The sequence below is a fragment of the Dendrobates tinctorius genome, unplaced genomic scaffold (assembly GCF_039654945.1).
Source record: "Dendrobates tinctorius isolate UK_male_01 unplaced genomic scaffold, ASM3965494v1 ptg000048l, whole genome shotgun sequence".
In the NCBI taxonomy this organism is placed as follows: Eukaryota; Metazoa; Chordata; class Amphibia; order Anura; family Dendrobatidae; genus Dendrobates; species Dendrobates tinctorius.
In genome coordinates, this window is record NW_027361716.1 from 12,439,295 (window position 1) to 12,464,324 (window position 25,030).

At 45.5% G+C, this 25,030-nt stretch overlaps 1 long non-coding RNA gene across 1 annotated transcript in view; it reads left to right on the forward strand.

The window, feature by feature from the left end:
• The first annotated feature begins 1,061 nt into the window (after positions 1-1,061).
• The window catches only part of LOC141090276 (uncharacterized), a 188,858-nt gene continuing 164,889 nt past the window's right edge, over positions 1,062-25,030 (forward strand). The window contains exons 1-2 of the long non-coding RNA XR_012232403.1: positions 1,062-1,135; positions 9,981-10,020. This is a non-coding gene — a long non-coding RNA (uncharacterized lncRNA). The remainder of the gene's footprint in view (positions 1,136-9,980; positions 10,021-25,030) is intronic.

Here is a 25,030-nt window from a genome sequence, read left to right on the forward strand (position 1 = left end):
AAATGTAGAACTACATTGGGACTGATTCATCAAGACTGGCATAGCACACGCTCACGCTATACCAGTCTTGCTGGAGTACAAGGTACTGATTCATTAAGATACACTTGTCACTTTAGTTTGGCTCATTTTATAAGTGGCATCCACCTCTGTGCTCCGTGCCAGAAGTGTTACTGCAGCCAGAGCCCTGTCCTGTATCTTCCCCTCCCTAGCTCCAACAATTTTGCCAAATCTGGCTTAAAGTCTCTAAATTCTTGTTCAAGTCCACACTGTGCAAATATTTTGAGACATTTTACGCCACTTTTCTAGCATAAAAACTTTGATGAATTGACCCCATGCTGTAATTTATAACTTTCAACTTTGTGCTGACTGTGATCTCAAACAAGTATTTGACTTTTGTTGGTTTTGCTATACAAGGTGCCAAAGTACAGTTGTACTTGAGCCCTGCTGTCAGAGGAGCCAAACAGCCCCTTTAACATACACTCGGACTGCGATGCTATCAATGGAATGATGGTATATTGGTGTATTTGTGTATGCACATGCAAGGAGTAGATATGCTTGTGAATAGTGTACTTTCAGTGAATATAAGTACAGTACATACAGTAGGTGTGTATGCATGAATATATACGTGTGTGCAGATCTATTTGCAAGTGTATATTCTATGTATCTGTGCATATGTAGGTTTTTGTATGTGCATTTACTCAGTAAATGTATTATCCTGTGTATTTTATATGTACTGTATACATTTTGCATTTGTTTGCTTTCACCAAATATTGCACAATGAAACGTTGGTATAAATATATAATTTAGTTTTAATAAAATATTAAATGCCAAATAAACCATTAAAATAAATGTCAGCTTTATCTGTGGCAGCTGCTCTCCATAGTAGGAAGGGAGGGCACATATAGGAGCAGGGCAGCAAGAAAAGCCCACAGCGGTCTGCAAAGTCACTAGTGGGAAAAAAACAAAGGCCTCTCCATGAATGTAACACAGATGTGCCCATAGCCAAACTGTCAGAAGCAGTTAGGATGACAGCTACTCATAGTTCATTATTTCCTTCTCACAGGTCACTGGGTGACAAGCTGGGTCAGGATGCTTTGTCGGCTGCTACACTTCTTCCTATTCAGTCTCAATAAAGGTAAGCTACTTAATTTGATAAGCTAATATAGACAACTGCGTCCAAATTAATAAAGAAATACCACCACGCTACAGGTTATTGTGCGCTGTTATATTACTCCCATGGGGCATTTGGGATTTTTAGCAGTATAATAAAGGGATTTTTTTGTTCCAATATCCAATACTCACTTTACAATACAACACTCGGCCCTCCAGGACTCAAGTGCTTGAGGGATATCCCAAACCCACTCTTGTCTCCATCCTTAACTTCAGACATTTCACCAGTCCATTAGCAGATTTCATAGAGCATGTACATCAACACTTCAAGATAAAGAGATGTAAAAAAAGAAATACAAATAAACAGATATTTTTAATTCTGCCTCCCAATGTGGCATAGAATTACCACTAAATGTAAATGAGCCTAAACTGTGCCATGTGGTCGGTTTCTTAGGATAGTCCTCAATCATCAGAACTGTTGGCAAGTACAGTATGTAAAGAGTGTCACATGTCTCCCAATATAATCTAGGGTGTCAACATGCTACGAAATTTCACGTAAAGTATCATGAACAAGTTATTTGTGATGTTATCTACTTTACTGATACTGGACTGCTAAAGTATATTAGCAGGGTAAGAATATGTACTTGATAGCAAACTAAATGTTGGAATCCACCTTGAAGTGGTGCATGCTGCCCAAACTGCAGACAGCATGAATAGTAGTCTTGTTGCACTATTGCTGTCAGATAAATTATATTACAAAATGCCCCAGCATTTCATAGATTATATGCCACAACCCGCAGGGCCATGGGGTATTCAGTACCAGGCTGGTTCTGTTACTTCAGGGGATGTCACGGCAGCAGTGACTCGATCCGTAGCCCTGGGCGAGCAATCAAATGATGAAGGGAATAGTTATTATGAGGGCTTAATTCGTAACACCACCCATGGTACTCGACAATGAGAAGATGGCCAACGCTGCAGTTCTGGTCCACAGGGGCAGTTGGTGACGCAGTATAGATGTTACAGCTTTCCACGGGTAGAGCTAGGCCCCAGGGCAGTTGTATCTTTTATTTAAAATGGTGGTGACGGTTGTAATGCAGAGTAGATGATGCAGTAATAAAGATGAGGACACAGCAGGGTTGCAATTTCCTTTTACCTTTGCTTGATAGTCCGGGGTGCAGACCAGGGGATCACAGATGGTGAGGGAGATCCAGTTAGCCTGGAAGCAGTTCAGGATGCACTGAGCCAGATAGATATGGAGGCCTCCCCACTGTGCTATCCTCTGAGGTCCTTGCTGCCTAAGGCTGTCCCTGGGGACTCTATTCCTGCTTTTCTTTAAGCACTTACCTGTATGGCAGGCAGCTTGAGCCTTTCTTCCTTCGTGGCAGCTCTGGGCTCTCTTATGCTGTTGTTCCGCTGAGTGTTTTATGGGGCCAGGAGGCCTGCAGTCCCCTACCCTCCAGATTTAGCTGTCAGGCTCTCTTTACCCACACAGCTATGGATTCCGGCATCTGCATTCAAGCGCTCAGCTCTGGGGTGAGCTTACACTCAGCTCCACTCCCCAGATTCCCCAAATTTCTACTTTCCTCCCCAACTCTCCTCAGACTCTGTCAGCCCTCACTCGTTCTCTCACTCCCCTCTGACTGACTGACACTTTCCAGAACAATCTCCCTACCCCAGCACTAACTCCGCCCATCAACTGTCACTCCCTTAACCTCCACCCCTTTTGGTCTGGAGTTAGAATAAGTGTTGTATGCTGATTCTACCTGGTCATGGAACCTCTCTTTGCTTCCAGGCATGGCCTACCCTGTGAGGTAGGCAATGCCACTGTGGCAACCAGACTTCTGGGGTGCCACATATATTCTCTGAAGCTTTATCCTGAAACCATAGCCTGGCACAGGCTAGTCTTGTCTCTGGCTATGGTCTCTAGCTGGCTCTTCCCAGTACTGTTCCAGGTGATTTATTTATGTATCTTACTTACAGTATATAATGAAATAAATTCAATAGCACTTTACAGACACTGTCATCGCTATCCTCATTGGGGCTAACAATCTACAGTAAATTCCGCATCAGTATGTCTTTCGACGATCACAACTATCAGGTTATTGACTTGCATCGCTAAAGAGGTCTTTCTTACTATTGGTTAACCATTTCATTTGCGATGTGCTGACAAGGTGGAATTTCACTCTGCACATGTTGCAGTGACTGTGGCAGCAGCGACAAGTCCTGGTGCAGTTTATCCTTTTGCATAACCTGGGCCAATGCAGTACTGATGTGGTGCAAATCATGCTTGCAGAGTGGGCATAGATGAAGGACCTCTGCACCCATCTGCACAGTTTCAAAATGGCTACTAAGATGGTTAGCGCTGATGTTGCCATTATCAGCATGACTATTCCGGTCATCTACATACTGGAGCACACTTTGAATAGTCTGGGGGAGGAGGTGGTCTCAGAGAAAGAGGTGGAAGCAAAGGAGGATGCGGAATGGATCACAATATCTCTAAGTTCCGGATTGTCATCTCACAGGTGGGTGCCATGGGAGAGTTGATTTCAGCAAACAAGGGGGGTTCATGGTACAATACAAACTGTTATTGAAGGCGCAGGACCCGATGAACAAATGGAGCAGGATGAGGTAGAAGAGGTGATGGGTAAGCAAGAGTGAGGAGATGAAGAGGATAATGATCCCCTCTCTGTTACCCAGGAGGTAACAGAGGAAGCAAGCTTGAGTGCTACCCCGCCACCAACACACCATGGACTTAGACTTCATGGAAGCACCCAACACATGAGCACCTTCTTGCTGCACATCTTCAACATGATTCCCATGTTGTTAGGATTAGAAATAGTGCTGACTACTGGGTTGCCACTTGTTAGATCCATGGTACAAGAGTAAATTTTGCCAGATACTTCCCCCTGGAAAGGGACGTGCGCACGCTGGAGTATCGAAACAGGCTTGTATACAATCTTAACAGTGGATTTCCCAGAGACAGCAGTGAGGCACAAAGTGTGCTTCGCAGTTATAAAATTCCAACCAAGGGAACAATGAGTGGTCAATGCAAAAACATTTCTGCAATTTCTGTAAGTCGTTTCACACATTTTTTTAGACCAGCCCATGCACCAACAGAGCAGAGTACAAGTCTGACACTTTGTACGACTGGAGAGGATGGTGCAGGAGTATTTTAAGTTCGATATCAATTTCATCAGGAGGAATTTGGACCCATTTGCATTTTGATCTTCAAAAATGGAAGAGTGGCCAGTGCTCACTTCTCACGCCTTGGAGGTTTCCTCATGCCTGGCAGCTAGCATTCTCTCTGAATGTGTCTTCAGCGCTGCTGGTGGTGTCCTGATGGATAAGCGCATACTGCTGCCACCTAAAAGTGTATACTGCCTAACTTTCATCAAAATGAACATTGATCATCAAGTCATCGATCTCCAATTACTTATGCACCCCAGTCGCAGACTGGGCAGACCAGGCGATGGTGTCGTTTTTAGTGTCATGCATTGATCTCGAGTTATTTCAGTCTTTGACACCTTTGTCATGGTTTCTGTGCATGTCGTTGCTACTGCTGCAGATGTTTTCTGGTGGGTTGCTTGTAGTGAAAGAGGTGCCAGAGGGCCATTATACTATTTCTACTCTGGGGAAATTGATGCCACTTTACCGGTGTGAGAAAATAATTTTTTCAAAAGAGGAGACTCCAAGCTGGGTCTCTATCTGGTGAGTTGCCTGTAGTGGTAGGGATGCCTGAGGCCCATTTATACTATATATAATTTAGAGAAATTTATGTCACTTTAGTGGTGTGTGACAAAAAAATCTTTGAAATGTTTGCCCTCCAAGTTGGGACTCCTTCATATGTGTTGCCTGCAGCCGTAGGGCTCCCAGACTGGCAGGCCTGCACTTACTTTCAGTCACCTGCTGGGTTACTATCCTGAAATTTTTATAACATTTGTGTTCTTAACAAGCTGAGTGTGGCTGAGCAAAAATCCAATTTGACCTGTTGCATGAGGTATCAGTGCTCCCAGCACAGCAGGTTTACATCGGTCCCTCACCCACCTTGTCCAAGTTAAAACTCAAATTCAAAGCTGTAAATGCTGGCCCAGGCTCTGATACCTCATGCATGGCTCTTTCCTGACTGCTGCTGTGACATTATTAAATTTCTACTGTGTGTGAACTGATCATCAGTCAATTACCTGTGTTACTATTCTCACATTTTCTACCAATAGAAGTCTACAAAACTGATGTTTGTGGCACCTGAGTGTGGCTGGGAAAAAAAACAGTTTGAGCTGTTGCATGAGGTATCAGGGCTCCCAGCAAGGAAGGCTTACACAGCTCCCTCTCCCACCTCTTCTTAATTGAAGCTTCAATTCAAAGCTCTAAATGCTGTCCCAGACCCTGATACATCATGCCTGGCCCATGGCTGACTGCTGCTGTGCCACTATAAAATGTTCTGCTGTGGATAAATTCATCAGTCAACTATCTGTGTTACTATGTTTTTTTTCCAATTTTCTAACATTAGTGCTATACCAAGCTGATATCTGTCCCACCTGAGTGTCACTTCGATAAAAAAAAACAGTTTAAGCCGCTGCATGAGTTATCAGAGCTCCCATCAAAGCAGGCTTGCACCACTTCCTCCCCCACCTTGTCTTAATTGAAACTACAATTGAAAGCTCTAAATCCTGGCCCAGATCCTGATACCTCATGCCTGGCCCATGGCTGACTGCTGCTGTGCCATTATCAAATTTCTGCTGTGGTTCAATTTATGCCACTTTTCCTGGTGTCTGCCACTATTTTTTTGAAATGTTTGGACTCCAATTTGGGTCTCCTTAGTATGTGTTGCCTGAATTTGGCAGACCTCTCAAAGCACCAGGCTTAGGCTGGTTTCACATTTGCGTTTCGATGCGCAGCGTATGATCCGCATAGATCTGCATGCATCATGCATACAGATCTTTAACATAGGGTATGCAGGGATACGCAGGAATATACGTTTGCATGTGTTCGCATGCGGATGCTAATGCATGCATCGTTTCGCGGTGTACGGCAGTGCGCGGCGAACGCAACATGTTGCATTTTTTGAGGCATCAAAAATCTGTCAAATATGCGCAGGCATGCGCATGCGGATGAGTGCGTCAAAACAACGCCTTACTGTCTATGGGCACGCATTGGAATGCAAGGACATGCATACGCATGCGTTCAATATGCATGCGTACTTCAGACTGAACAATCCTCCAATTGACTGCTACTTCACTGTACCAACTTTCCCAACCACTCCTAGCCTACCATCACAGCCTGACACCCCCCCAGGTCCACAATGTAACTCACTCTCATTATTTTTCTTTTTTATTTATTTATTTGTTTTTATTTATTTATTTGTTAAATTTCAAATTGTTTTTATTTTTGATATTAAAAATTATTTTGTGTAACAATACCTGTCTACCTGTGTTTTCTTTATCTCTTTATTTAAACCTATATGTATTGTTGAGTGAAGTATTAATGGGTGTTACAGTCAAGGTGTTTATTAATAAAGTTGCAGTCAAGGTGTTAGTATTAAAGTCAGCAAACAGTACAGGTACATAACATTACAGGTACAGTTTACTTAGTAGCTTAAACCATTTCATCTTGCCATGCCACACGTCCAATATCCGAAACAAAGTAGGCAGCAAATTTATCTCTCATTTGGGCAACTTCCACTGTAGTCCTCAGAGGGTGATCTTGGTAATCCTGCAATGTGGTATTAACAGGTTCCTCAAGTTCTAAGTTAGGTCGCTCTTTTGCCAGGATGTAATTGTGCATAACAACCCACTCTTTCACAAGCTCACCAATTGTCTTAATTTTAAGATTGATAGCTGTGCGCCATTTAGATACCAGCAATCCAAAGGTACACTCCACAGTTCTTCATGCCCTTGTCAGTCGGTAGTTGTAAATCCTTTTGGTGTGATTCAAGTCCTGACTTGAGTACGGTTTTATGAGGTTGGCACACATTTGAAACGCCTTATCCCCAATCACAGCAAACAGCATTGGCGGTCCTTCAGTGTTCGGAAGAGGTCGTGGCTGTGGAAAATTTAAATCATTACTATGCAAACGTTGGCCCATGACTGAGTTTTTGAAAGTCTGGGAGTTATTTCCTCATCCAAATGAGCCAACGTCCACAGCAACAAATCAACAGTCAGCATCTGCTATCGCCATGAGAACAATCAAAAAGTATTTTTTGTAATTGAAATACTCGGATCCGCTTCCAACTGGTTTCATAATCCGAATGTGTTTGCCATCCACAGCCCCCAAACAGTTTGGAAAATTGCAAGTGTCCAGAAATTTTGCAGCATTTTTCAGACAGAGTTCAGTTGTGGGTTGGGGGAGGAATTCTTCATGCAGAATGTCACATAAAGCACGGCAGGTGTCTCCAACAGTCCCAAAAAGGGTGGACACTCAAATCCGGAATTGAAAATGTGGAGATGATAAGGTCTCTCCAGTAGCCAGGAATCTGACGAACAGAAAATGGGAAAAAAAAAAAGTGCATGGCTTTTCAAACAATAATACTAATGACATGTGCTTGTTTTTCAAAATTACGTATCTCAGGGTCATCAACAGACATTCCTTCTCAGGAATTGCTCGATGTAGTTGTGTGTCCTGCCTGGTGATGGATCCTGGGACACGTTACAGCAAGTCATCGAAGCACTGTTCTGACATCCTCGTGTAGTCGAAAAAAGTTTGCGGGTTTTTACGCAGCTCTTTGTACAACGAGTGGTAGGCTCCACAGCTCTCTCAGACTTCAACAATGGAGTGTTGCCAATAGCGACGACGTCTTCTCCGTCTTTCTCTTTTTCTTTCTTCTTCACAAGCCACAGCAAAGACAACAACCAATTTCAATTGCAAATCAAGATTAATCATGAAGCTCTCCACACTAAGATCCATCTTGCAGCTGGATACAGCAGCAAAATACAAGGATTTCATCAGTGCAGTGTGTCTATATATAGAAATCTCATGAGATACGCCCATTGGGTGTCTGATGTCAAGGAAACGCTACTGGAAAAACATTGGAAATATCAACCGAATGCGCAGAAACAGCGCAAACGCATATGTGGCGCCCCTGAGGGTCCGGTCGCCACAGAGGTACTGCACCTCATCCAGAGGTGTGGTATCCCACCCTCAGGTAAGGAGGGATTACCACCCAGGACTCCTAACACTGCACTCAACACACACACTAGCTAGTCAGGGCACCTGAGCGTACCCTTCGGGAGGATGGCCTCATCACAGACTGGCTAGGAAAGGGAGTTGGGGGGTTAGCGTAGAAGGTAGGTAGAGTGGGAGGAGTTTAGGTAGTGGAGTGATAGTTAGGCATCCAATCAGAGTGAGAAAGATGACAGTTGGTGGGAGGAGCTAGTTCTGAGGTAAAGAGATCCTTCCTGAAACTAGTCAGTCGGTGACAGGACCAGCGAGAGAGCAGGATTGCTGTAGAGGACTGTGGGTTGAAAAGATAGAAACAGCTTGACCATGCTCCTAGACTGGGAAGAAGGGGTCCTAGGGGCATGGGTAGTGCGACTGGCCACCCGTGGGGCCCGCATCCTGGAAGGGAAGGGCCAGGCCAGAACGAGGGAGCCGGCCCCTGAAACTAGTGGAGGATGATAGGACTCAGCTAGGAAGCCAGAGGCTGAGGTAACTTTAAGTGCCTCAGCCACAGCCACAAGCACCCTCCAAAAGGCAGCGGTATGAGTAACGGACCTCGGGGCCTGACCCACGTCGCCTGAGGAGATCCATGGCTACCAGCTGGGGGCACAACTTGTGAAGGCGCAGGACAGGGAAAGTAAGGAGAATTCAGCACAGAGACACAGCCTTGAGAGAAGACACAAGGAGGAGTCCTGAAAGGTGTACCCAATCTGCCTGGGAGTTTGCCGGACCCCTCCCTCGGAGGACGCAGCACTAAGTGGACCAACGTGTACTCGAAACTTGTGAGTAAAAACCCAGAAACTGCACCTAACTGTGTCCTTGGAGTTATTTTACAACTGCCTGCTTCACACTGCAAACACCATCACCGGCTCAACTGCCCTGGGACACAGCTCTACCTGTGGAGAGCTTTACCATCCCACTGCCCTAACACCGTCCCAGAGGATCTGCAGAGCAGTGTCAGCTTAACACCTGTTTTGCCCAATACCACAGGTGGCGTTATGAGTTCCCTTTTCCCCTATTAATAATCCTACCATCTTACCCCTTCATCTGAACTTCCATCATTTACATTGGACACCCAGGGCCACGGACCGGGTCACTATCACCACCGTGACACACTTCCCCTGTAAAAGAGCCTGATCGGCCGGGTACCAAGTAACCCCTGGCCCTGCGGGGCGAACCACATGCAAAAACGCATAAAAATGCATGCACACGCAGTGTTTTTTCCGTCATGCATAAGATGATGCGAATAAAAAACGCTGTATAAACATTCATTTTGCATGCATTTTTGCATGCACTTGCGCATGTGGATCATACGCTGAGGATTCAAATGCTAATGTGAACCTATCCTTACACCTCTCACTCATCCACCTGTTACTGATCAATGTTTCAGCTAGAAATGCTGGCCCAAGCCCTGTCCCATGCATCCATGCATCACAAGATTTCATCAATTTTTTTCTGCTGTCAATGTCCAGGGAGATTAGCTAAAGACAGTGCCATAGGTTGTAAACTTCTTGATTATGTTGCGTACCATGGACAATGGAACATCAAGATCTCTGGAGTGGACTTGAAACTTTGAGTCTGTTATTGTTCAACAATTTTGGTTCTCAAGTACTCAGACAGTTGTATTTTCCTGTTTCTGTTCTCCATGCTTAGTGTGGCACACACAGACACTTAAGACAAAGATTGAGTCAACTTCTCCCCTTTTTGTCTGGTTTCAGGTATGATTTTCATATTGCCCACACCTTTTACTTGCTGCAGGTGAGTTTGAAGGAGCATTTCATCCATGAAACAAAGTTGTTCACCCACAATTTAAGAAAGGTGACAAGAATTTTGTCTGGTCTATATCTGAGTTTTTGTGTAAAATTATATCCAATTTGCCTTTTTCTGTTTCCTTTTCTGTTGTTCCAAAACACACAAAGGAAACAAACATGTATATAACAAAACACGTGTAATTGCAATAATGTTCTGGGAGAAATTCTTCATTTTCTGGAACAATTTCAAGGGTGCCAAAACTTTTGGCCATGTCTGTATGTCACATGGACATACCAGATTGTACTGTCAAAGCTAACAGCTTTAATCTGACTAGACTATAATGGATAATTATAACTTCTGGATAGATTTTATTATGGCCAGTTGCTTTTTTCTGTTTGGCCAATTTTTAGCTTGCATTTTTTACTTTTGTGTGGGATGTTGGGTTGAAAATGTATACATTTTTTAATAATTTGGATGATGATTGGGTTTTTATTTGTCTAAAATTAAATATCTTCTACCTCTTAAGATACAAATGAAAGCTTGAAAGCTTCCCAATGAAAAGAGGCCTCTTAGCAATCCACACCTAGAGGACCACGTTACTGAGAAAATTTGGCTAGATATTTGACTTAATAATTGAATATTTTCTTTGAAAATGCATAGCATAAATCTAATATAAAACATGGAAATGCGTCTTCCATTAATTTTACCAACAGAACAAAAACGTGAACTTGCAAGCCAGAGGGCTTCTGAGATATTTCAATACTTTCTGGGGAATCTATGTAACATAAAACTGAAGGAAAACATCTAATGTCATTGAACAATAAATATCTGTTCTGTCAGTAGCTTACCTTTGAGCTGAGGCCTTGGGATGTTTCTCTTCGAGAATCCTCACCACCGCCACTGTCAGCTGCTTCAATTCCTCCGGGCCACCTGCAGGCAATGGCTGGCCAGCCAATGGTTGTGAAATTCGCTGTTGATTGAAATGACTGGCATCATTTGCAGAAGTCTTAAACATTGAAATGTTTCAATGTCATGGTACATTACTCATATATATCATTTAGATACACTATATTACAATTATGGGGAGAAATTGTGCTAGAAATTAGGGGCTTTTACAATGGTATAGAATTAGTACACGCTTTCTGCACAGTACTTTATAATCCTCGTTGTTTTAAATTGTGAAATATGGTCTCTTAATAAGAAAGAAACTAACTTTACCAAATTGGAATCACTAAACCTATGAACAGCTCATGAGTTTTTAAGATCTAGTGGATGCCTAATATTTGAAAAACTACAATATGAATCAATACATCTGATATGTTCAATTTTTATAAATTGGGCAAGACACAAGGAATTTATTTTACCAGCTTATATTTATTTTACTTGAATAGCACCATTAATTCCACAGCACTTTACAGACATTATCATCATTGTCCTCATTTGAGGCTGACAATCTAAATAACCTACCAGTATGTTTTTGATGTCTGGGAGGAATCCCATGCAAACACGGGGAGAACATACAAACTCCTTTCAGATGTTGTTCATGATGAGAGTTGAACCTAGAACCCCAGGGCTGCAAAGCAACAGTGCTTAACCACTGATCCACCATGCCCAGGGAATGCCCACAAGCAGAAGCCATGCTTTTATTTACCTGGGAACAAGTTTGTGATCATATGCAAGATCCTCTGTCTAAATATTCTGTTTAAAACAAAGTGTTTTGATGGCACCCAGTACATTCGCCAAGATCAAGCCACAAGGCTAGATTTTGAGTTGAATTTCCTGTAATTCGCCTGTGCAATCGAACTCTCTACAAGTCGATGTGTGAGGATTAGTGATGAGCGAGTATACTCGTTGCTTGAGTTTTCCCGAGCATGCTCGGGTGGTCTCCGAGTATTTTGGTGTGCTCGGAGATTTAGTTTTCGTCGTCTCAGCTGCATGATTTCCGACTTAAACACAAAAAGAAAACACAGAATGACAAATGTGCAAAAATACTCTGCAGTAAAAAATATGACAGTAATGAGCAAGTGCTGGTAAAAAGATGATAACAAATACAGGGTATTTAGTCGATAAATTTTTTGCAAAAAATGTATACCAAGCCACTCCACCTCGTCACGGTAACCCTTAATGGAGCAGTCCCTATCTAATGTATTTAAAACCTGAACATATGAACAGTGTCTAAATGACCAGGATTCAGACAGGCGCTTCACATTTGTGCATGTCACATGTGTTTTTAATGATTTCCGACTTGTAGACAGGCTGAATACATGTGTGGAATTCCCTAACAAACAGGCATTCCACACATATATTCAAGCTGTCTAGCAGTCGCAAATCATGCAGCTGAGACAACAAAAGCTAAATCTCCGAGCACGCCAAAATACTCGAAGGACACCCGAGCATGCTCAGGAAAACCCGAGCAACGAGTATACTCGCTTATCACTAGTGAGGATCGCTAAAAATAATGTCTGCTGCCATTTCATAAGATGCCATACAGGCATCCCAATGTTGCCCTGCAGCTATCATATCACATGGTCTAGCATAGCCAATCAGTGCTGTTATCACAGCCAATGTAAAAGAGAGCAGCCAGCCAAGCAGCTCCACACTAAGCTAGTGTAGTGTAGGGATAGGTGGTAAGAGTGTACAGCTCATTGTACATAGGGATACAAAAATGCCTAATCTGATTGTGATGTACTACTTCAGTGCTCTAACTAATTGAAAATAGGAGTAGAAGTCCATGAATGCTTATCCAAAGATTCAAGTAGTACATATAGAAGGGGTTTAGTTGTTTAGATAAATGTGACCGTAAATTGAATGATATGAGATATGCTGTAGTAACAGCACCTTAATTACAGCCTTTTTATTTTTCACACAATACAAAGACGAATGGCAGTATTAAACCCCTCAGTGCTAATTTTGCTACTAAAGCAAAATCCTGAATCCAAGGCTTGTGTCACAGAAAGTGTGATGTATGCTTCTGGCATTGTAGGATATGTTCAAAATCGGTCCAATACACTCCTAGGAGATCGGAGAGTGGTATATATATATATATATATATATATATATATATATATATAGTGAGGTAGCACTGTCATTCAAGTAGGGAATTCTCGCTTGGCAGCCAAATAATCACAACCGGCACTGGTTTCCCATAAAACAATCTCAGTCTGTGTCGTTTATTCAGGCATCATAAACCATAACCAGCAACATAAAGTTCATATTCACAGCATAGCGTCCTTGACAGAGCTTCACTCTGTCCTCCCTGTGGTCACACAGGTTATACCATGTTCCATACGCAGACTCTTCAGCCTCATAGTTATCTCACCCAGGGTTTCCTCATGGTTCCTTCACTATGCAGCAGACATCCATTCCCTCCAGGGAATCATCAGGCACGTGCAGCCATTACACACAGCCACTTCACATGCTGTTAGCCAGGAGATACATCTCCCAGCGGGACCTTCCACAACGGACCAACCAGGTCCCTGCATTCACCACATGTGACCTACCTTGGCCACCTTATATGGTCCATAGCCACGCCCACTGGGTCACATGGCTATGACCTCATCACAGGTCCTTGAACCATTCACACACTCTTTGCAATACCGTTCTTAAACACACCCCTGGGTGAGTTTGTAGGTAACTGGGTCCACCCGTCTCCCCAGCTACCTGGAGACTTCTCCCTGACACATTGAAACAGCACCTCAGCAATATCACTACTGATCAACACACATAAGTCTCCATCTCAAGGCCACCCACCTTGAGATACATATCGGTCATTCAGGACTCTGCCATTCATCCTCTCTCCTAGGACATCCACACAGCGCCCCCTAGCGGACACAGTGGTCATTACACCACATACCTTCCCTCTCTGTTCAAACTTGTGGGGTTGAACACACAACATTACCCCAGGATCTCGAGGCCAGGCACTCATTATACCTTGCCCCACAGGTCGAGAGAACCGTCTCCATCTGTCATACAGCCTCATTCCTATGTTAGGCCTCCCCCGCCCCCAGCTTTCAGCATATTGGCCTTGATCCTTGGCCCTCCAGTTACAGTCTGTCTGTGTCATCAGACACTGTTTAGTCACCACTAGAGTTGAGCGAAACGGGTCGAAAAAATTCAAAAGTCGCCGACTTTTGGCAAAGTCGGGTTTCATGAAACGAAACCCGACCCTAGGATGAGGTCGGCCACGAGGTCGGCGACTTACGCGCCAAAGTCGCGTTTCAAAAGTTTGTTTTGCGCTCTTTTTCAGCCAATCAGGATCCACGGACACTGTGGGCAACGTGATGACATAGGCACGGGTCACCACCATCTTTCAGAAGGGCATGCAAGTGATTGGCTTGCTTTGGTGGGCGTCACAGGGGGTATAAAAGGGCGTGCATGCCGACCGCCATCTTACTTCTGCCGATCTTAGTATAGGGAGAGGTTGCTGCTGATTCTGTAGGGAGAGCGTTAGGCAGGGAAGAAGACAAAAAAACTGCTTCTGCTGCTAGCGATTTGGCCTGCACAACACACCAGTCATTGTGTGTGCAGTGCAAGGGGAGGCTATATAGTGGTGTATCAGTGGTGTTGGTTGTTGGGCTGCCTTTTAAGGCTTCCTGACAGGCTGGCATTGCTGTTTACCCACTGCTCCGCAAATTGCTTTTTTAAAAGCAATCCCAATTTTTTTTTTTGTCCTGCTGAGAAGAAAAAAAACCTGCTTCTGCTGCTAGCAATTTGGCCTGCACAACACACCAGTCACTGTGTGTGCAGTGCAAGGGGAGGCTATATAGTGGTGTATCAGTGGTGTTGGTTGTTGGGCTGCCTTCTAAGGCTTCCTGACAGGCTGGCATTGCTGTTTACCCAATGTTCCGCAAACTGCTTTTTTAAAAGCAATCCAATCTCCCTTATCCTCTAGTCACTTTTGTCACAGCTGTGCCATCGAGCCTGTCACATAGCGCTCAGATATTCATTGGGCCTCACACAATCCAAAAGTGTCCAGTGTCCAAAAGTGTGTGCAGAGATTCAAAATCTCCCTTATCCTCTAGTCACTTTTGTCACAGCTGTGCCATCGAGCCTGTCACATAGCGCTCAGATATCAGTGGGCCTCACACAATCCAAAAGTGTCCACTGTCCACAAGTGTGTGCAGAAATTCAAAATCTCCCTTATCCTCTAGTCACTTTTGTCACAGCAGTGCCATCGAGCCTGTCACATAGCGCTCAGATATCAGTGGGCCTCACACAATCCAAAAGTGTCCACTGTCCACAAGTGTGTGCAGAAATTCAAAATCTCCCTTATCCTCTAGTCACTTTTGTCACAGCTGTGCCATCGAGCCTGTCACATAGCGCTCAGATATCAGTGGGCCTCACACAATCCAAAAGTGTCCACTGTCCACAAGTGTGTGCAGAAATTCAAAATCTCCCTTATCCTCTAGTCACTTTTGTCACAGCAGTGCCATCGAGCCTGTCACATAGCGCTGAGATATCAGTGGGCCTCACACAATCCAAAAGTGTCCAGTGTCCAAAAGTGTGTGCAGATATTCAAAATCTCCCTTATCCTCTAGTCACTTTTGTCACAGCAGTGCCATCGAGCCTGTCACATAGCGCTCAGATATCAGTGGGCCTCACACAATCCAAAAGTGTCCAGTGTCCAAAAGTGTGTGCAGATATTCAAAATCTCCCTTATCCTCTAGTCACTTTTGTCACAGCAGTGCCATCGAGCCTGTCACATAACGCTCAGATATCAGTGGGCCTCACACAATCCAAAAGTGTCCACTGTCCACAAGTGTGTGCAGAAATTCAAAATCTCCCTTATCCTCTAGTCACTTTTGTCACAGCAGTGCCATCGAGCCTGTCACATAGCGCTGAGATATCAGTGGGCCTCACACAATCCAAAAGTGTCCAGTGTCCAAAAGTGTGTGCAGATATTCAAAATCTCCCTTATCCTCTAGTCACTTTTGTCACAGCAGTGCCATCGAGCCTGTCACATAGCGCTGAGATATCAGTGGGCCTCACACAATCCAAAAGTGTCCAGTGTCCAAAAGTGTGTGCAGATATTCAAAATCTCCCTTATCCTCTAGTCACTTTTGTCACAGCAGTGCCATCGAGCCTGTCACATAGCGCTCAGATATCAGTGGGCCTCACACAATCCAAAAGTGTCCACTGTCCACAAGTGTGTGCAGAAATTCAAAATCTCCCTTATCCTCTAGTCACTTTTGTCACAGCAGTGCCATCGAGCCTGTCACATAGCGCTGAGATATCAGTGGGCCTCAAACAATCCAAAAGTGTCCAGTGTCCAAAAGTGTGTGCAGATATTCAAAATCTCCCTTATCCTCTAGTCACTTTTGTCACAGCAGTGCCATCGAGCCTGTCACATAGCGCTCAGATATCAGTGGGCCTCACACAATCCAAAAGTGTCCAGTGTCCAAAAGTGTGTGCAGATATTCAAAATCTCCCTTATCCTCTAGTCACTTTTGTCACAGCAGTGCCATCGAGCCTGTCACATAGCGCTCAGATATCAGTGGGCCTCACACAATCCAAAAGTGTCCACTGTCCACAAGTGTGTGCAGAAATTCAAAATCTCCCTTATCCTCTAGTCACTTTTGTCACAGCAGTGCCATCGAGCCTGTCACATAGCGCTGAGATATCAGTGGGCCTCACACAATCCAAAAGTGTCCAGTGTCCAAAAGTGTGTGCAGATATTCAAAATCTCCCTTATCCTCTAGTCACTTTTGTCACAGCAGTGCCATCGAGCCTGTCACATAGCGCTGAGATATCAGTGGGCCTCACACAATCCAAAAGTGTCCAGTGTCCAAAAGTGTGTGCAGATATTCAAAATCTCCCTTATCCTCTAGTCACTTTTGTCACAGCAGTGCCATCGAGCCTGTCACATAGCGCTGAGATATCAGTGGGCCTCACACAATCCAAAGGTGTCCAGTGTCCAAAAGTGTGTGCAGATATTCAAAATCTCCCTTATCCTCTAGTCACTTTTGTCACAGCAGTGCCATTGAGCCTGTCACATAGCGCTCAGATATCAGTGGGCCTCACACAATCCAAAAGTGTCCAGTGTCCAAAAGTGTGTGCAGAAATTCAAAATCTCCCTTATCCTCTAGTCACTTTTGTCACAGCAGTGCCATCGAGCCTGTCACATAGCGCTCAGATATCAGTGGGCCTCACACAATCCAAAAGTGTCCACTGTCCACAAGTGTGTGCAGAAATTCAAAATCTCCCTTATCCTCTAGTCACTTTTGTCACAGCAGTGCCATCGAGCCTGTCACATAGCGCTGAGATATCAGTGGGCCTCACACAATCCAAAAGTGTCCAGTGTCCAAAAGTGTGTGCAGATATTCAAAATCTCCCTTATCCTCTAGTCACTTTTGTCACAGCAGTGCCATCGAGCCTGTCACATAGCGCTGAGATATCAGTGGGCCTCACACAATCCAAAAGTGTCCAGTGTCCAAAAGTGTGTGCAGATATTCAAAATCTCCCTTATCCTCTAGTCACTTTTGTCACAGCAGTGCCATCGAGCCTGTCACATAGCGCTCAGATATCAGTGGGCCTCACACAATCCAAAAGTGTCCACTGTCCACAAGTGTGTAGAAATTCAAAATCTCCCTTATCCTCTAGTCACTTTTGTCACAGCAGTGCCATCGAGCCTGTCACATAGCGCTGAGATATCAGTGGGCCTCACACAATCCAAAAGTGTCCAGTGTCCAAAAGTGTGTGCAGATATTCAAAATCTCCCTTATCCTCTAGTCACTTTTGTCACAGCAGTGCCATCGAGCCTGTCACATAGCGCTGAGATATCAGTGGGCCTCACACAATCCAAAAGTGTCCAGTGTCCAAAAGTGTGTGCAGATATTCAAAATCTCCCTTATCTTCTAGTCACTTTTGTCACAGCAGTGCCATCGAGCCTGTCACATAGCGCTGAGATATCAGTGGGCCTCACACAATCCAAAGGTGTCCAGTGTCCAAAAGTGTGTGCAGATATTCAAAATCTCCCTTATCCTCTAGTCACTTTTGTCACAGCAGTGCCATTGAGCCTGTCACATAGCGCTCAGATATCAGTGGGCCTCACACAATCCAAAAGTGTCCAGTGTCCAAAAGTGTGTGCAGAAATTCAAAATCTCCCTTATCCTCTAGTCACTTTTGTCACAGCAGTGCCATCGAGCCTGTCACATAGCGCTCAGATATCAGTGGGCCTCACACAATCCAAAAGTGTCCAGTGTCCAAAAGTGTGTGCAGAAATTCAAAATCTCCCCTGTCCTATAGACACCTTGTACCTTGTTTTACATTACTATATAGTTTGTTGGATTTTGTCTACATTTCTACAAAAAATGAGGAAGGCTGGTGGAAGAGGCCGTGGAATTGGGCGGGGGTTGGCAGCTGGTAATGATGGTGTTGGTGGTGGATCTGATGGTAGTGGCAAGAGCAAAATAGGACCGAATGCAGGAGGTGCTCACCCTGCGTCATCGTCTGGCTACATAAGGCCTCGAACGCTTAGTTTTCTAGGAGTTGGCAAACCGCTTTTAAAGCCTGAGCATCAGGAAAAAGTTTTGTTTTACATTGCTGACTCAGCCTCCAGCTCTATCGCCTCCTCTTCTTCAGTTGTAAAAAGTAAAAGCACTGAGTCATCATTGGAGGCTCATGTTCATGAACCACACCTTTCCTTGTGTCCTTCACCCCAACCAAGATTGAAGGATGACGCAGGCCATACTACTGATTACTCCATGGAGCTGTTTTCACATACCATGCCTGGATTATCAAGTCAAATGGTGAATTACCCAGGCCAAGATGAATCTGACATGGAGTGCACTGATGCACAGCCGCTGATGGATGATTCTGCTGGTACATTCACTCAGAGCACTACATTGTCCTTGCAGTGTACAGAGCCAGATTCTGACCCTGATGAGACTCAGGTGCCCCTTCCTGCACACTATACCACCATACACGGTGACACAGAGGAAGGTGCACATGACATAGAAGAGGAGGTGATGGATGACCCAGTTGTTGACCCAGATTGGCATCCATTGGGGGAAGAGGGTGTTGCTTCCAATAGCTCAGATGAGGAGCATCCACAGCAGACATCGTCATCGCAACAGCTGTTATCTGGCAGGCCCGGAGCACTCCAAAGACAGGTTCCAAACATCAAAAGAGTTGCTGGACAGCTTGTCCAGAGGGTCAAAAGATCACAGCGTGCTAGGCCGCAAAATGTCTGCCAAAGTAGGAAGAGTGCAGTGTGGCACTTTTTTGAACAAAATCCTCATGATCAGGCCAAGGTTATCTGTAAGAAGTGCGCAAAGACCTTTAGCCGAGGGAAAAATCTGAAAAATTTGAATACCAGTTGCATGCTTAGACATTTAACCAGCATGCACTTGCAAGCGTGGACACAACACCAAACCTCAAGTGCCACATGTGCAACTGATCACAACGAAGGTAGTCAGCAACGCTACATTGTTTCCCCCACTGTAAGCCCACCGGTTAGCACAGCAGCAAATGTTGAGGTGTCGTTGCAAGGCCACAGCAGTCAGGGAATCCCACTGTTATATTAACGAAAGACTGATTCTAGGCCATCAGAAAGAACACCAACTCCATCACCATCATCAACCCTCTCTCAGTCCACCCTGTCCACCGCTACTTCCACCATATGCAGCTCTCAAGTCCAGCTCACCCTCCCAGACACTATGAGTAGGTCAAGAAAGTACTCAGTCTCTCATCCACGTACACTGGGTTTGAACGCCCACATTACCAAACTAATCTCGTTTGAGATGATGCCCTTTCGGTTGGTGGAAAGCACAGCTTTCCGCGAACTCATGGCCTATTCAGTACCACGCTATGACCTACCCAGTCGCCACTTCTTCTCTCGCAAAGCCATCCCAGCCCTCCACCATCATGTGAAAGACCGCATTGTCCATGCACTCAAGCAGTCAGTGAGCGGAAAGGTGCACCTCACAACTGATGTATGGTCCAGTCGGCATGGCCAGGGCCGTTACGTGTCCATCACTGCGCACTGGGTTAATGTGGTGGATGCAGGGTCCACAGGGGACAGCGGTGGTGGGACAGTGCTGCCTAGCCCACGGTATAGGAAACAGTTGGCTGTAGGCGTTCGACCCTCCTCCTCCTCCTCCTCCTCTAGAAGCGAAAGCTCGTCCACAGAGCGCAGTCGTACGAGCACTCCATCTGCAGCTGCCACTGTTGCACATGATGTGTCCCCCTATCGAGCAGCTAGTGGAAAGCGTCAGCAGGCTGTGTTGCAGATGATGTGTTTGGGCGACAGACACACCGCCGAGGTGCTGGCCGAGTACTTGAAGCGACAAACTGAGTCATGGCTGGGCAGTGTACATCTTGAGGCAGGCAAGGTAGTTAGTGATAACGGCTGTAATTTTGTGGCAGCCATAGCCCTTTCAAAACTCAGCCACATACCTTGCTTGGCTCACACCTTGAACCTGGTGGTGCAGTGCTTCCTCAAAAATTATCCGGAGTTAACAGCCCTGCTCCAGAAGGTGCGAAGACTGTGCGCGCACATCCGCCGGTCGCCTGTACACTCCGTTCGTATGCAGAAGCTGCAGCGATTGCTCCACCTTCCCAACCACCGCCTCATTATCGACATTGCAACAAGGTGGAACTCCACCCTGCACATGGTGGAGTGGCTGTGCGAGCAGAGGCAGGCCATAATGCATTTGTGGGAGGATACACGGCCAGGCACTTTGAGAGCAGACATGGAGTTGACAGGTGTGCAGTGGTCGAAGCTGAAAGACCTCTGTAAAGTCCTTCAGTGTTTTGAGGAATGCACACGGCTGGTAAGCGCAGACGACGCCATCCTAAGCATGAGCATCCCACTTATGCGTCTGCTCATGCAAACTTTGACGCACCTTAAGGAGCAGGCATCTGCAGCCAATGTTGATGAGGAGGAAGAGGAGGAGGGAATCCTTGATGACATTCAGCCATTGTCTGCTCAGGGACCTCTCCTGGACGAGGTGGAGGAAGAAGAGGAGGAGGAGGATGATGATGGGGATGATTACTTAGGGGAGGAGGATGCATCTCGTGGGGCAAGTGAAAATGTTGGCGTGGCAAGGTCTGGTACAGGGTTTGTGCGTGACTGGAGGGATGTGGATTTGCCAGAAAGTGCTCCTCCACCCAGCACTCGCAGTGCATCATTGACACTGGGAACACTGGCCCACATGTCAGATTATGCCTTGCGGATCCTAAAAAGGGACCCCTGCATTGCCAAAATGATGAACGATGACGACTACTGGTTGGCCAGCATCCTGGATCCACGCTATAAAGGCAAATTACAAAACATCATGCCACAGGAGAACCTTGACCTAATATTGGCTAATAAACAAGCAACTCTGGTAAATAGGTTGCTTGAGGCATTCCCAGCACACAGCAGCGGTGATGGTTCTCACACGAGCCGTACGGGCCGGGGGCAGCTTGGCAGAGGTGTTCGTGGTGCACACAGCAGAAGTGGCGTTGGAGACAGGGGTTTCATGACAATGTTGTGGACTGATTTTTCAAATACCGCTCAAACAACTGGTAATACTGCATCGATGGAAAGTGACAGGAGACAGCAGTTGTCAACTATGGTTACAAACTACTTTTCCTCCCATATCGATGTTCTCCCACACAGGTGATTCCCCTTTGACTATTGGGCCGCTAAACTGGACACCTGGCCTGAATTGGCCCAATATGCCTTACAGGAGCTCGCTTGCCCAGCTGCAAGTGTGCTATCGGAAAGAGTCTTCAGTGCAGCTGGATCAATCCTGACAGAAAAAAGGACCCGTCTGTCAACCCAAAATGTGGATGATATAACCTTCATTAAAATGAACCACGCATGGGTTTCCAAGGATTTTGTCCCACCTTCCCCTGATGACACATAGGGTGACAGAAAAATGGCTTGCTTTGGTCCATCTCTTCCTGGTACTTCACCTATTTCGCCTTTTGCATCAGCTGAATGTCCAACATCAACATATGCCACTTTCTAAAACTCCCTAACTGTGCTGCCTCCCCCCCCATGGCCGGGGTCACCACCTAGCGCACGACACCGTGCGAGTGCCGTTGCCCTGGACAGGTGGGTAAGCCGACTCTTGGGCGCGGGAACTGGCACAGGGTCCCGCATAGTGCAATCAAGTGTCTCTGACGGTGGTGGTGCACACACGCCGGCAGACACACCGCTGTACTATGAGGGGCCCAGTGCCAGTACCGACGCCCACGAGTGGGCCACCCTTGCTTGGGCAGGGCCCCAGCATTTGCAATCTTTACCTCTCCCTGCTCCTCCGCTGTGTAATCTGGGCCGTCAAATCCATACTGTGCCTGACACCGTCTGAGCCTGCCTCCTGAGACATATATTTTGAATGTGTACGCTATCCATACATGTTATCCAGGGATACGGTACCCTTTCTAACCTTTGTGCAATCACGTGCAATCCATACTGGGCCTAAAACCGTCTGAGCCTGCCTCATGCTGTATAGACATATATTTTGAATGTGTACGCTATCCATACATGTTATCCGGTGATACGGTACCCTTTCTAACCTTTGTGCAATCACGTGCAATCCATACTGGGCCTAACACCGTCTGAGCCTGCCTCATGCTGTATAGACATATATTTTGAATGTGTACGCTATCCATACATGTTATCCGGTGATACGGTACCCTTTCTAACCTTTGTGCAATCACGTGCAATCCATACTGGGCCTAACACCGTCTGAGCCTGCCTCATGCTGTATAGACATATATTTTGAATGTGTACGCTATCCATACATGTTATCCAGGGATACGGTACCCTTTCTAACCTTTGTGCAATCACGTGCAATCCATACTGGGCCTAACACCGTCTGAGCCTGCCTCATGCTGTATAGACATATATTTTGAATGTGTACGCTATCCATACATGTTATCCGGGGATACGGTACCCTTTCTAACCTTTGTCCAATCACGTGCAATCCATACTGGGCCTAACACCGTCTGAGCCTGCCTCATGCTGTATAGACATATATTTTGAATGTGTACGCTATCCATACATGTTATCCAGGGATACGGTACCCTTTCTAACCTTTGTGCAATCACGTGCAATCCATACTGGGCCTAACACCGTCTGAGCGTGCCTCATGCTGTATAGACATATATTTTGAATGTGTACGCTATCCATACATGTTATCCGGTGATACGGTACCCTTTCTAACCTTTGTGCAATCACGTGCAATCCATACTGGGCCTAACACCGTCTGAGCCTGCCTCCTGAGACATATATTTTGAATGTGTACGCTATCCATACATGTTATCCAGGGATACGGTACCCTTTCTAACCTTTGTGCAATCACGTGCAATCCATACTGGGCCTAACACCGTCTGAGCCTGCCTCATGCTGTATAGACATATATTTTGAATGTGTACGCTATCCATACATGTTATCCGGGGATACGGTACCCTTTCTAACCTTTGTGCAATCACGTGCAATCCATACTGGGCCTAACACCGTCTGAGCCTGCCTCATGCTATATAGACATATATTTTGAATGTGTACGCTATCCATACATGTTATCCGGGGATACGGTACCCTTTCTAACCTTTGTGCAATCACGTGCAATCCATACTGGGCCTAACACCGTCTGAGCCTGCCTCATGCTATATAGACATATATTTTGAATGTGTACGCTATCCATACATGTTATCCGGTGATACGGTACCCTTTCTAACCTTTGTGCAATCACGTGCAATCCATACTGGGCCTAACACCGTCTGAGCCTGCCTCCTGAGACATATATTTTGAATGTGTACGCTATCCATACATGTTATCCAGGGATACGGTACCCTTTCTAACCTTTGTGCAATCACGTGCAATCCATACTGGGCCTAACACCGTCTGAGCCTGCCTCATGCTGTATAGACATATATTTTGAATGTGTACGCTATCGATACATGTTATCCGGGGATACGGTACCCTTTCTAACCTTTGTGCAATCACGTACAATCCATACTGGGCCTAACACCGTCTGAGCCTGCCTCATGCTTTATAGACATATATTTTGAATGTGTACGCTATCCATACATGTTATCCAGGGATACGGTACCCTTTCTAACCTTTGTGCAATCACGTGCAATCCATACTGGGCCTAACACCGTCTGAGCCTGCCTCATTCTGTATAGACATATATTTTGAATGTGTACGCTATCCATACATGTTATCCGGGGATACGGTACCCTTTCTAACCTTTGTGCAATCATGTGCAATCCCTACTGGGCCTAACACCGTCTGAGCCTGCCTCATGCTGTATAGACATATATTTTGAATGTGTACGCTATCCATACATGTTATCCAGGGATACGGTACCCTTTCTAACCTTTGTGCAATCACGTGCAATCCATACTGGGCCTAACACCGTCTGAGCCTGCCTCCTGAGACATATATTTTGAATTTGTACACTATCCATACATGTTATCTGGGGATACGGTACCCTTTCTAACCTTTGTGCAATCACGTGCAATCCATACTGGGCCTAACACCGTCTGAGCCTGCCTCATGCTGTATAGACATATATTTTGAATGTGTACGCTATCCATACATGTTATCCGGGGATACGGTACCCTTTCTAACCTTTGTGCAATCACGTGCAATCCATACTGGGCCTAACACCGTCTGAGCCTGCCTCATTCTGTATAGACATATATTTTGAATGTGTACGCTATCCATACATGTTATCCAGGGATACGGTACCCTTTCTAACCTTTGTGCTTTCACGAGCAATCCATACTGGGCCTAACACTGTCTGAGCCTGCCTCATGCTGTATAGACATATATTTTGAATGTGTACGCTATCCATACATGTTATCCGGGGATACGGTACCCTTTCTAACCTTTGTGCAATCACGTGCAATCCATACTGGGCCTAACACCGTCTGAGCCTGCCTCCTGAGACATATATTTTGAATGTGTACGCTATCCATACATGTTATCCAGGGATACGGTACCCTTTCTAACCTTTGTGCAATCACGTGCAATCCATACTGGGCCTAACACCGTCTGAGCCTGCCACATGCTGTA